Below are 14,142 nucleotides of genomic sequence, written 5' to 3'. Positions count from 1 at the left end.
AGTGGAGCCTGCTCTGCCCGCTGCTCAGCGACTCTGGCGTGAGGTGAGGGGTGGGGATGCAGAGAGAGCTGGATTTGCATAAACCTCCTAGGCCTCCTGGGAACTCCAGGAGTCTGAAGCAATAACTAAACCTCTAATACTGGGATTAAAGAATCCCTTCCCCACCACCAACAAAAGCAGCCCTTTGCCTTCTGCAAAAGAGTGTTCCAGAGAAGACAAGGAAGCCTCCCAGAGTATGCAGTGGGAGTGGGGGCAGGGGAGGAGGCTGTGCCTCACGTTGTCTAAGACTAAGGAGGAACTGGATCTACACCTGTTGTGCAGAAAGAGCCTTCACTGCGAGTAGAAGGGATATTAACACCCAGTGCCCATACAGAAATGGGGTGACTTTGCATGAGGTCACAGAGCCTCTAACTATGGAGAACAGATGATTCTTTGCTTGGAGGGAAAACCTCCTTCCTCTTGGAGCAGAAAGAACCGGCAGTCACGATGCCAAAACTGAGGAGGAGGGGCCGGGCAGCTGACCACCTCCTGAAGGAGGCAGCTGCAGGGCCTTGTCTTGACCCCAGGGCCAGCGCCCCAGCCCCAGGAGACCGGCGTGGCTGGCGTTCCAAGGCAGGCACGTGGAAGGGATCGGTCCTTTGTCTGCCCATGACTGGGTTTCTATTCCTTGTAATGCATGAAATAGCCTCTTGACCCAAAAGGAGCCCCCATGTTTATCAGCCAGCACCTGTGACCATTCAGGGACTCCCACAAAGCAGGACTCTCCCCCAACCCCGCTCCCAAAGAATCAGCGTCACCGGCCAGGTGTGCTTGGAGAGACAGCCTTCCCAGCCTTTCTCACGCTCCCACTCGCTGCCCAGCATCCCCTCACCACCTGCCTGCGCCCCCAACACCTCTCTGCACATAAGGCGGAAACCCCTGCTGTTCCAGCAGAAAGCAGAGCTCCTTTCCTGTAGGTTCTAGGCACCGTATGACCAGGACGTGTGGCTTCCTACAGAGCTTAGCGCCTTGCTCGGCACAGAGCAGGGCTTGCAAAGATCTTGTTGAATGAAGGAGCCCAGCACAGATGCGGAATTAGGACAATAGCTGGGGGCTCTGGTCTTTCGGCGGCTGGGTCTTTCTCTCCTTGGTCACACTTTGGCCTGTGACCTCCCCACCAAGTCTTTCTCTTGGTCCTCGCAGCAACCTGTTCACCGAGCATGGCGTCAACACTGGGGAAAAGTCAACACTGGAGAAAAGCTCTCCTGCAGGAGAGCTGGCCAGGCAGAGCAGCTCTACATCCTCCGGAGGCTGTGTCTAAACACCAAGGCCCTCGTGAGTGTGCAGGGCCCAGGCCCGGATACATGCGGCGCTGGACCCAAGACCGGGCTGTGTACAGAGACACAAAGAAGCCTCCTCTCCAGGGCATCTCTGTCCCCGTGGGTTGACGCTGAGAGCTTCAAACTTTAGGGGACCTCTCAAAGCCACATCTGGAGGCCATTCCACATCCAGCTCACACCTCCCGGAAAACCAGCCCATGTTTTATTGTCTTCCACGTCCTCCCTTGGCTGCTCAGGCCCACATTCCAGGCTCCTCAGGGTCAGAATGAGCAGCAGACTGGCTGACGGCATGAACTCATTTGCTCTCCCAGCTCCTCTGCACCTGCTCCCTCCTGGGCCCTGCAGCTCGGTTTCCACAGCAAACAGTCATAAACCCGCAGGAAGGGGACCAGGACTTCAGGTGCAGGGAGGGTGGGAGTAGCTACAAACACTCTGGCAAAGCCCACTTCATACAGATGTTTTCAGCCATAAATGGGTGGGTAGGGGGGACTGCAAAGCAAGAAGTGGGCCAGGCCGCTAATGACAAGGCCTGTGAAGTGCATTAGGCCGGCGCAGACAGTGACTCAGAGCTTCCTTGGGGGCTGATCTCCAATGTGTAACAAGCTGGGTGGGGGCTCAGGGCCTGAGACCCCAGAAGGATGCCGTGCCAGCCCAGGAAGTGATGCCAAGGAGGCAGACTCATGGGTTTGAGACACAGATACCCCCAAACTCACACTATGCTGTGGGATCAGTCTGATTTCCTCAACTCCAGTGAGTACAGGTCCTGAAACTCCGGGATGCCAACCATACACAGACTCAGCGAAAAAGACCCAGGGTCTGGATTTCCAATTGTGTGGGTACGATGGGCCCACACAGCACTGATAACATGGGTCAGACCATGTCCCGTGCTAGAAAGAGGTTCCCTGGCAAGCTTAGCTCCTGCCCTGAGAAGCACAGAGACACAGGGCCTCCCCGGTGGCACAGCGGTTGAGCACTGGGTTGCGAAGCTGCCCGCAGCCTCTGTGGCACCAGTTCGATCCCCGGCTGCTCCCCGGCCACCAGAGGAGGGTCCCGCATGACGCGCAGACCTCTCCTGCCGCCCGCTGCTCCCCTCAGCAGTGTACTTCGGTCCTTCTGCCTGCTCTGCTCCCTGCTCTGGCTCTGGTGAATTCTCTCACCCTCCCGCGCTTCTGACTGTACCCAGTGCTTGTATAAATAAATAAATAAATAAATAAATAAATAAATAAATAAATAAATAAATAAATCTTAAAAAAAAAAAAAAAAAAGAAGCACAGAGACACAGCATTAAGGGGACACTTGAAAAGGAGATGATAGGACTCGAACTTGGGCCAAAGGGATGGCAGCCAGAACCTCTTCATAGGTGGGAGACTAGACAATGAAGGGAAAGCACAGGCGGGCGGAGCACAGCATCAGCAGGGGCATGCAAGAGTGACCCACAAGGCGATCCTGGGAATGGCAGATAGACTATTGCCCTGGAGAGAGGCATAAGCAGGGAAGGGAGCTGCTGTGAGAGACAGTGCTGGAAGCTTAGGTGCGATCCAGACAGAGGAAGGCCTAAATGCAGGATAGGAAATTATTCAGAGTTTCAGATATAAATTAGCCACCCACTTTATAAATGAGATTTCATTAACAAAGCTGGGTTTCATGAAAGTCTGCAAAGTCTGGCAATTTGGGGCTCCACTGGCTGCACTTAGCTGTGGCTGGCTGGTGTTTGCCCCAGAGTTGCCAAGCATTGTCCTATCTGCCCAAGTTCTCACCATTCCCTATTGTGGCTCCTTATCAACACACCCTCAGCTGGCGTCCCTTCTTGGTGTTCTGTCTGCCCGACCTGGGCCTATGAATTAGAGGACTTTGCTGCAGACCTCAAGGAGATACCAGTGGAAATTGCCACCAAGATGTGTTTAGGAAAATTGTGTTAAAGGCAGGGAGGAGGTCTGCAGCCAGCAATCAGTGAGCCGGTGGGGGTAGCATGGTGGTGGTGGTAGGTGGAGTGATGGGGGGGTGGTGGTTGAAAGAGTCCTTGTGAGCAAATGGCATGAAAGAAAGTAAAGCAAGGAGACAAAAGGGGAAGACGGGGTGGATGAGGTGAGGGGAGTGAGGAAAAGGGAGCTGAAGTCATCTCCAGAATGAAGGCCAGAGCCTGGGCGGAAGTTGGAACAATTCAGGAGGCAGAATCGGGCTCCAGGAGAGGAGGGTGAGCTCTGCTTGGGTGTGTGGCATTTGAGGGGCTGGTGCAAGGACAGCCCCCTGCAAACGTGGACACACGACCTAGACAGTGGCAGGGCTGCAGACCTGCTTCATGACACGCGCAGAGACAGGTGTGTCAGGGAGGACCTGGCAGCAGCAAGAGGTAGAATCGCTCCCTGGCAAACTCGGCTCCTGCCCTGGGAAGTTAGTCGGGGTGTGTGCTCTGAGGGCCTGGTGGCAGGGGACAGTCCCTCCATCTGCACATCCCTGAAAAGACCCGTCACTCAGAGGCAGAGTAGCAACCACTGCTGTTTCCCAGGCATGGGGGTGCTGTGGGCGTGATCTGGGTCAGGCTCCTCTTCTCAGCCTGAGTCACATGGAGTGATTTGTCTCTTGCTCCTCTGAGGTACTCCTGGGGGACAGGGTGGGGCGGGGGCTGTGAGTCATGTGAGCCTGGTGCAGCAGATGAGGAGGGCAGTGAGTCACTCGGCCTCCTAATCAGAAGCATATTAGAGACCAGAGAATGACGCGAGCACATCCCTGGCCAGGTCGAGGACCCAGCCTGCTGGTGATCGTCACCTGTGGTGTCCCCCGCCACACTCTGGCATCTTCTCGCCGGATCTCATGCTCTCACTGTACCTTTATGGGTGACCGCGCCCGCCGCGGGCTCTGCAAGCAGGGATGGGGGCCTCCCCGTATTCTGACATCTAGATCATCCAGAGTGACCAGCGCACTGAGAAATGAATGAATGAAGGGCCCCATTTGGTGTGCAAATTTAATGTAATGTGCAAGTGTGTACGTGTAACAAGCATACACACACACTCTTGTTAAGTAGGGGATTGCTTTGGAAGAATAAGAATCCACAAAATACTAATAGACCTTGCTTCCTACCATAGAGGCTGGAGATAGGAATCTGGGAGAAAAAGAAAATCTATTTTCACTTTATATTATATTGCTTCTCTCTTGCTTTTACAGTGGGCAGAACAAGTTTACAAAGTGGGCCACTCCAAGGCACCCTGACCCCTGTTCCTTCTCTTCCACTGCACATCATATGGAGGACACGTTTCATGTCTATCTGCACGGCCATGACTGGGCAGCCCCATGGGCTTCCTGGGCCTGCTCTCTGTCAGGTGGAGTCCACCCTGGGTTTGGTGGTGCTGAGGTGAACCCTCCCCTCTTGGATGTTGTGTCTGGTTCTTGAGATGAAAGGGGCCTGCTTGGAACCTATCTGGGATCAAGTCCTAGAAATGGGGAAATGACTATGAAAACATCTTGTATTTATCTTTGCCCTGTTAAGTTTGCAAATACTTCTCTTGTCAGCTTTTCACAACTATGTGTTACAGACAAGGCAATAATCGAACTTGTTCTACTTCTAATCTTTTCTACCTTCCCTTTTATTTAAAATAACTGTATCAACTATCTATATGGTCAGACATATATATTTAAATTTGATTTGAGACTCAGATTGCCACTTAAATAATAGTGGTTGCTCTAGGTTTTATCTTAAGTAGCTTTCGATATATACTATACTGTTACAAAATGAAAGCCACAGAGGATACCTTCAGTGGACAGTCACAGGAAGAAGACTGACTGCATCCCACACCTTGCACCACATGTAAAAATTAACTCAAAATGGGTCACAGGCCTAATAAAATAGACCTGTAAAATAAAGCTATAGAATCAAAAGATACTTAGGGGAAAATCTTTATAAATTTGGATTAAAAAAAGACTTTTTGAAGTATGAATCTAAAAGCAAAACTCATAAAAGAGAGAATTGACAAGTTTGACTTCATAAAAAGAAACTCTTTTCAAAAGATTTTGTTAAGAGACTAAAAAGACAAAATGCAGACTAGGTGGAAATACTTGCAAAGCACAGATAGAATAAAGGGTTTGTTGACAGAATATATAAGGAACTCTTAAAACCAACAATAAGAAAACAAATGGCAAATGGGCCAAAGACTTGAACACTCTTCACTGAAGAAGCGCCAGTGGATGACTGAGCATCAGCTGTTTAGCATGACAAATCATCAGTCACATGCCAATGAGAACAGCTACACTGAAAGTGCAAGTTGAAAACCACGAGACTGAGCCGTCATGACACATATATAGAAGGGTTACAATAAAAAAGACAGGGCCTCCCCTGGGGGTGCAGGCAGTTGAGCGCCAAGATATGAAGCTGTCCACAGCCTCTGCAGCGCTGGTTCGATCCCGGCCAGCTAGCGAGGGTCCCACATGGCGCAGCAGACCTCTCCTGTCTTGCCCACTGCTCCCCTCAGCAGTGTATTTCATCAGTGTGCCTGTTCTGTTCCCGCTCTGTCTCTGGTGAATCCTCTCACCCTCCCACGCATCTGGCCTGTACCCCGGTTCTTGTATAAATAAATAAATAAATCTTAAAAAATAAAAATAAGAAAGACAGACCATAACCATTAACAGGAAGCCAATATTTTGACAATTTCTTAAAATGATAGAATACATCTACCATGCAGTTCAACCATTTCACACCTAGGTGTTTACCAAGAGAAATGAAAACATCCATCTGTAATGAGAACTGGTCCACGAATGTGGCTGGTGGCTTTATATGTGATAAATGCACATCAACAGGCAGAAGAAGCATGAGCAAATGGAAGTGACGCCATCCCCTGGAATGCTACTCAGAAGTAAGAAATGTACAAATATGGGCCAGTTTCATAACCCTTATGCTGAATGAAAGAAGCAAAGCAATATCAAATATATAATTTGTATTTATAGAAAATTCTAGAAAACACTTCTCAATAATGATGGAAAACAGGTCTGTGTGTTTTGGGGGATGAGGACAAGGGAGAGCAGGAATGAGGAATTAAGCTCTGTGGTGGGGGAGGGAGATGTTCACTGTCTTGAATGTGGTGCTGCCTCCATGGGCTCATATGTGTGTCAAAACATATCTAATTTTATGCTTTAAATCTGTGTTGTTTATTGTATGTCAACTATCTTGAAATGAATTTTTAAAAATTGAGTAGTGCTATTAAAATTTAAAATTAAATAGTGACATATAATAATCTCTCTCTAATAGAAATGAATCTGAATATATCAACTATCTAGCTAATTTTAAACAGATTAAACTTGTCGGTTTAAATAGAAATTGTTGGGTTGGCCAAATGCCCACAAATAGATGACTGGATCAAGAAGATGTGGTACATATACACCATGGAATATTACTCAGCATTCAAAAAAGATAAACACATGCAATTTGCAGCAACATGGATGGCACTGGAAGGGATCATGCTCAGCAAAATAAGCCAGAAAGAAAAAGAAAAATACCGGATGGTCTCACTCACAGCAGGAATCTAGAAAACTTAAATAAGGGACGAGGAAAAAGAATAACTATAAGAAAGTGAAAATCAAAATCAACAAAAAACTATGAACCAGAGACACTCTATGGGGTTGGGGAGGGCTTGGGGTCAAAATAAGGGGGTTGCAATTGTATGGGGAATATAAAAATAAAATTTATTTAAAAAAATTGTTGGGTTGGATTAGTTAACAAAAAGAAATAATATTCTGTTGATAAAAACATATAAAAAAACATAAGAGAGTCAAAGAATCATTAAAAATCTAAGTATTCCAAAGGATAAAAGTGAAGGACAGAAAAATATATACTGATGAGATAACTAGTTAAGAGGAATATTAAATAGCTATAGTATTACCCAAAAAAATCAGACATAGCCAGAGGGATAGAAAAGAAAACTGGCTAATCCATAATTATAGTGAGTTGCTTTCACACAGTTCTCTCATAATTGTTAAAGCATGAAGATAAACAATCAGAAAGGAGAGTGACGATTTGAACAGCACCAGCAATAAACTTGATTTAAGTGAATAGATGTAAAATTCTGCACTTACCAATTAGGAAACACATAATTTTCAAATACATTTAGAACAAATTATATTGTTCTCATCTACCTACCTATCGACATACCTATAATCTACCGTCTACTTATCCATCTATGTACCTACCATGTATCTACATAGAATACTTGCAAAAACTCTAATGTACATGTATGATGTATTCAAGTCTAACTACTTTCAGAGAATCACAATTATACTGACCATATTATCTGACTCACACATAAATAAACTAGAAATCACAGATGAAAAATAGAAAACTCTTTATGGATTTATAAATTAAAACATGAACACATGCAGACTTCTAAATAAGTCATAGGTAAAAGGGTAATGGAAATTAGAAACTCATAACCAAACTACAGTAAATATGTTACATCAAAAGTTCATGGACTAGGGCCTCCCCGGTGGCGCAGCGGTTGAGCGCTGGGTTGCGAAGCTGCCCGCAGCCTCTACGGCGCCGGTTCGATCCCCGGCTGCTCCCCGGCCACCGGAGGAGGGTCCCGCATGGCACGCAGACCTCTCCTGCCGCCCGCTGCTCCCCTCAGCAGTGTACTTCAGTCCTTCTGCCTGCTCTGCTCCCTGCTCTGGCTCTGGTGAATTCTCTCACCCTCCCGCGCTTCTGACTGTGCCCAGTGCTTGTATAAATAAATAAACAAACAAACAAACAAATAAATCTTTAAAAAAAAATAAAAAAAAAGTTTATGGACTACAGGGCCTCCCTGGCGGCACAAGGGTGAAGACGTAACCTATGAAGCAATCCGTAGCCACTGCAGCACGAGTTCCATCCCCAGCCGCCACGGAGCAACCCACATGGCGCAGCAGACCTCTCCTGACTCGCCCACTGCTCCCCTCAGCAGTGTATTTCAGTCAATCTCCCTGTTCTGTTCCCCACTCTTGTCTCTGGTGAATCCTCTCACCCCCGACACCTCTGGCCTATGCCCCAGTTCTTGTGTGCATAAATAAATAAATCTTTTTAAAAAAAGTTTGTGGACTACACATAAGGTAGAAATTAGAGGGGAACCTAATTTTCCATTTTAAAATTAGGAAGATTGAAAATTAGTGAGTGAATAACAAGCTTAAGGAAAAGAATAACAGAATAAATACAAATTGAGAGAGCAAAAGAAATAACATTAACAGCAAAAGTTCACACACAGAGTAGAAATGTACACCAGAAAGAATTAATCAAGCCCAACTCTGGTACTTTAAACAAATGAATAAAAAATCTTTAGCAAAATTTATCAAGGCCATTACAAAGGCCATTGTCTTGGGAAAGACAAAAAGACAGGTCCAAGAATTAAATATTATGAATAATTTTAGGTATATAAATTTAAATTTTTAGGCAAAATAGATAATGTCCTAGAGAAAATATGAATTAAATATTCTTTAATGAGATACATAAAAAAGACACACTCATCACAGGGTTTGTAGACTAGTCCCACCCCACACACAAAATTCCAGAACTAGAGAATCATACCCTTTAATAAAATACAAACTGTTCTAGAAGTGACATGAGTTCTTAACTTCCTTTCCCCTCCTTAATTGAGGGGAAAATCAAGGAAATAAGAGAATGGAAAATTTTAATTCAACATCACCGATAACCATGGTGCAAAAATCTTGAGCAAAACATGAGATAAAGAGATTGATTAAAACATAAATGAAATTATGCTTCATGACCAAGTTTGGCCTGATACAGTGAAGGTGAATTAATATTAGCAATGGATGTAATTCATGGCAGAAACAGAAGAAAGAGAGATAGTACGTTTTTCTCAACAGATGCAGAAAAAGCTCTTGCTGTGATTCAATCCCCATTCATAATAAAAAGTATTGACTACCAAAGATTCGAGGGTACTTCCTAACCCAATAAATGGTATCTCACTCTAAACTTAAACCAACTTGATACTTATCTGGTAAAACATCTGAAGGCGTCCTCATATAATCAGAAGTGCCCTTAAAAATCAAACCAATATCAAAAGGATGAAAACATTTGGTTATTTGAAAGGAAAAAAATATATTTCCTGCTACACCAAAAAGAGTAATTTCCCAGTGGATTAAAGATGCAAATGTGAAAAGCAGATCTTTAAAAAGGTGTTATAACTTTTTATCAAATTTGAGATAGAGAAGAATGTTAAGTGGAACACAGAAAGCACAAACTTAAAAGATTGAGCATTTTAACATTAAAATCCAACATTTTTAGGGTAGCTCAGGGCCAAGCTGAAAAGTGGCCTTCAAGTGGGCCCTGTGTGGATGTGGGTGCTTCCTGATCTTGGGGGGAAACTCGTGCTAAAGGTGACCAGTCCCCTAGCAGCAAAGCTCAGATTTCAGTTACATTAGTGTATTAACATGAGTAATTAGGTGAAACACTTCCCTGCTAGCTCTTGGATCCCAAAATCACAATGAGAATCACAGATGTGCTTTGTGATCAAGACCAATCACGTGACTTCTCTCAAATTCTGGTAGTGATTTGTCACTGCTTATCTACTATTCAATTCACTCAGAGACGCACAGGCAGCAAAGCAGGAAGCTGTACTTGTCAGCCATGAGACATTTTAAAAAAATGTCATTTTTAATGTGGACAATCAGAGAATTGGGCCACAAAGATTAAAGTGCAGCAAAGCCATGAAAAATGTTGATGCTGAAAGTAAAATTTGACTCAAACATTAGTGTGGTTGCAGCAGAAAAGGCTGATCTTGGGATGTGGGCTCTTCTGCTGTTCTAGAGTCTCTGCCTTTGTGGCCAGAGGGACTCAGTGAGGACAAAATCTTACCAAAGTAAGTGGGGAATGTGGCTAGGATGAAAAGAAGGAACATGTCCCAGAGCAAGTGACGATAAAAATGTTACATAAAGGAAATTAGAGAGACTTCACCACACTGAAAGTGATCAATTGGTGGCAGCTATCCAGACTTAAAGGAGAGTGACAAGTTGCTCTGTTATGGAAAAGATTCAGTTATTAATTTTTTTTTAAAGGCAAGCATTGTTAAAACTCCTCAAGTAGGTTTTTTTTTTTTTACAATGGAATAATTCTTTAATTCCAGTGTTTCTGATGTTTTAAATTACAGTGTACTAAATCAATTTTTATAATTTCCTTTTACATTTATAACTGACAGGATTTCAAATAATTGGATGGACTTTAAAGGTGACCAGGCAATCATATCTTCTCCATTGATTTTTAAGATTCATACCATCATTTTTATCATCCCACACTACCATGCAAAGCAAGGACAGTCTGTAGCTAAGAACAAAGCTTGTGTCAGGAAAAATGAATATGAATACAACTAAATAGTGGAATGTTATTTTGGAAGTGGTCTACATATTGAAGTGCTAATATGACATTTCTTCCTCCTGCTTACTCTTCAAATAAAACATGTTATGATACTGTAAAAAATCATTATCAAAAACAAAAACATTTCTGTTGCTCAAGAAAAAGTGAAAAATCAAAATAAAATACAGGTTGCATAGAATGAATATCCAGAATATATAAAGAAATTCCACAAATCAATAAGAAAACTATGATGCCCTCAAATGAGCAAAATAGAAAACCCAAATGCCAAGAAGTGTGTAGAAAATACACAGCCTCCTTCTGTTAAGACTAATGCAGATGGTAACCATGAGATTCGCTTTGGCCTCATCAGATTAGCAAAATATTAAAATTCTGCAATTCCAGCGAGACTATGAAGGAAGATAATAATGGTAGAAAGCATATTGGCACCAAATTCTTAGCCCTATTTGGTACTATTTCCTGAAGTTGGAACTGCACATCTTGACCTGCTGTATCAATTCCACATACAAATCCCAGAGAGGCTTTTCACATGGGCATGAGGAGACAAGAACAAGAATGTAACCACCAGCAGCAGAGCAGTTAGAACTGACCTAAATGTTCATCACCAGGAGAATGGATGAATTACCTCTAATAATCCATTTACAGCATTGAAAGGTGACGCACGGAACCACTTGTGAACAACAGCAAGTCTTAAAAGCACAGTGTGGAGTGAAGAAGCAAGCGACAGGAGGATTTATATAGACTTAAAATATGAAAGTTGTACATTTTTTGATAACTGCACTCCCCCACCCCGAGCAGGCTATGAAGAGGGTTGGCAAACTTTTTCTATAGAGACTGAATAGTAAATATTTCACATGATACAGACACATCTAGTCTGTCTCTGTGTCTCTTTCTCTTTCCCACCCTTTAAAATATAAAAACCTCCTTAGTCTGAGGCTAGCGTTGGTGAGTCCAGAGGCACATCAGCCTCCCTTTCCCTGGAGGTGGCTAGTGTGTCTCTTGGTAAGCCCATGGCTGCGTGGCATTACTCGTGGGCACCCTGCCTGCAGTGGTGCCCACAAAACTCCCGTGGGGTTAGGGCTCTGCCGCTGATCCCCATCAACCCACTGCTAACCTCACTGTCCTTCACTAGAGCCCAGGACCCTCCTGCTTATTCGTCCAGACCCTGAGGGTAAGAGAACTGCCAGGTGGGCTGCCCCTATGCCTGACAGACACACTGCTTCTGTGACTCAGACCTCCTTGCAAAGCCACGTCACCAGGCCTCTATACCAGAGAGTCAAGTGAGCCCCAACATGGGAGAGGAGCCTGCCATCTTCTCCAGACGTGTTCCCAGAACATACCGCGATGCCCCTCCCGCCGCCAGGCTCCAGCAGCAGCTCCAGGGCTGCCTTGTGGTCTGCAGCTCAGTGGACATTGGTCCAGCCAGAGAACAGGCTGGCAGCCTCCCCTCGCTGCAGACACCCCCGTGACAGGGAGTGTCTGACAGTACCTTGCCAGTTTGCCATGACCTCCAGCCTCCCCCAGGGCCCTGCCTCTACTTCCCCCAGGCCTCTTCCGGCTCCTAGTGCTGTTAGTCGGTGGGGTGGGCAGTGTCACCGTTTGGTGGAAAGCAGCTCTTTCTGACTTCCCAGAGACCTCCGCATTGCATCCCCCCAGGGTGAATTTTTGAATTCAAAACTTTGGGTCCTCAATGCCTTTTGCCCTTAGCTTTGGTCCCTGGCTGAAACTCAGACAGGAGGGAAAATCCCACTGGTATCTTGTTCAACATCCCGTTCATCATCAAGTAATTCCTGTGGGCCTGGATTTTCTGAGCTGTCTTCTTAGTTTTGATAGCAGGGTCAGTGAATGCAGTGGAAAAGGAAAACAATATCCCCCTCAATGATTCAGCGTGAAAATGAAATAATTTTGCTACAGAGCTTAAAGCAATGCTGGCCCATCATAGGTGACTGCTAGATGTTTGCTATTATTGTCATCACGTGGATAAGCCACCTCACCTCTCTGAGCTTTAGTTCCTTGTCTGTAAATTCCACAGGCAGGATCAGAGGATTAATTGAGATAGTGCCAGCGTGATGCCTGGCACATAGCAAGAGCTAGATCAGCACCAGTTGTCTTGCAAGCCCCCTGCCTTCCTCATCTCAGAGGCTACAACTTGAAGCAAGAGGGTTTGTTTTAGATGAGTGGGGCCTGCTGTGCTTGCAAGGCAATGAACTGGCCAGGCCTAAGTAAGGTTGGAGCAAAAGGCACAGGAATTTTTGCATCTTTGCATGCCTGGAAGCCACAGGAGAAAGAGTACCGTGGCTCCTTCCTTCCTCGTGGGACAATTCCTGCTCAGGGAGCCACAAGGGCTGCGCTCTGGCCTCAGCTTGGCGTGGGAAACTTTGTCTAAAATTGGGCAGCGGTCTGTGCCTCTCTCGGCTACTCAGAAAGGGAGGGGATGGGCCTGGTGAAGGGTGCTTAGTCTGAGTCAAGCCAGTGACTTCCCACTGGACCCACCCCGTGTTGCCCCCTCTCTGTCATCCTAGTGCTCTCATCAGTGTTTCACCTTGATTAGAGACTTTCCGCTCGCAGATTTTGTTATTCTCTGGCACAACCCAGTGCATTCATTCCTCCCAGATGCACTTCTCTGCTCTGCCTGGAGAATGGCGATGAGGTGACATCACCATGGAAACAGATGTGGGTCCCACAGTTGCTTAGCGATGTGCTGCAGGATGATGTCAGCATGCTCTGGTTTCCTGAGGGGCTTGGCATCCTTTGATGTGTCTGTCCTGCCAGGACTGGGATGAGTAGGAGGTTTCTTCCCTTGCTGCTACACTTTTTATGTCCAAAGCAGAAGGATCTGGAAATGTACCTTCTTTGGGGATAATGTAATTGTAAGGAAAGCAAAGTGTGGGGAGTCAGGGAACTGGATGTAAATCAGAGGTAAGATAATGAAGGTGCTGTGGTCCTCTGGAGGCCCACAGGGTGGGGGCATCCTCACAAATCATGTCCAGAGGTGGAAGCTTCTGGCCAAAGATGAGTACTTGATATTCCTGCCCTCATAGATCCACTACAGCCTCTTTCCCTTGGGAAAGCCATTTTCCCACCAGCCCACCCCAAATATTTGGGGGACCTAGGGCAGGAGCACAAGTGGAGGCCAGAAACCATGTCTCTAGATACTTAAAATTATAATCCAACAGGATGTTAAATGCAGACTATCCTCTGACTTCGGCAATTGTGAGAGGCAGAATAACAGGCCCCAAAGATGTCCATGTCCTAACCCCCAAACCCTGTGAATGTTTTCGTGCATTAAGGATGTAGTCAGAATTACAGTTGCTAATCACCTGACTTCATGGCAGGGAGATTCTGTCATAGGCTACCCGTGTGGGCCCAGTGTCATGACAAGGGTCTTTCAAGAAGAGGGAGGAGCCGCGAGAGGGATGCCGTGTGAGAAACACTCCACTGGTCATCACTGGCTTTGGACATCACTGGCCAAGCAATGCCCCT

This window comes from Talpa occidentalis, unplaced genomic scaffold (assembly GCF_014898055.3).
Source record: "Talpa occidentalis isolate TD23 unplaced genomic scaffold, MPIMG_talOcc4v2.1 talOcc4.5, whole genome shotgun sequence".
Classification (NCBI taxonomy): Eukaryota; Metazoa; Chordata; class Mammalia; order Eulipotyphla; family Talpidae; genus Talpa; species Talpa occidentalis.
The sequence above is the reverse complement of the archived record's forward strand: the minus strand, read 5'-3'. Positions refer to the sequence as shown.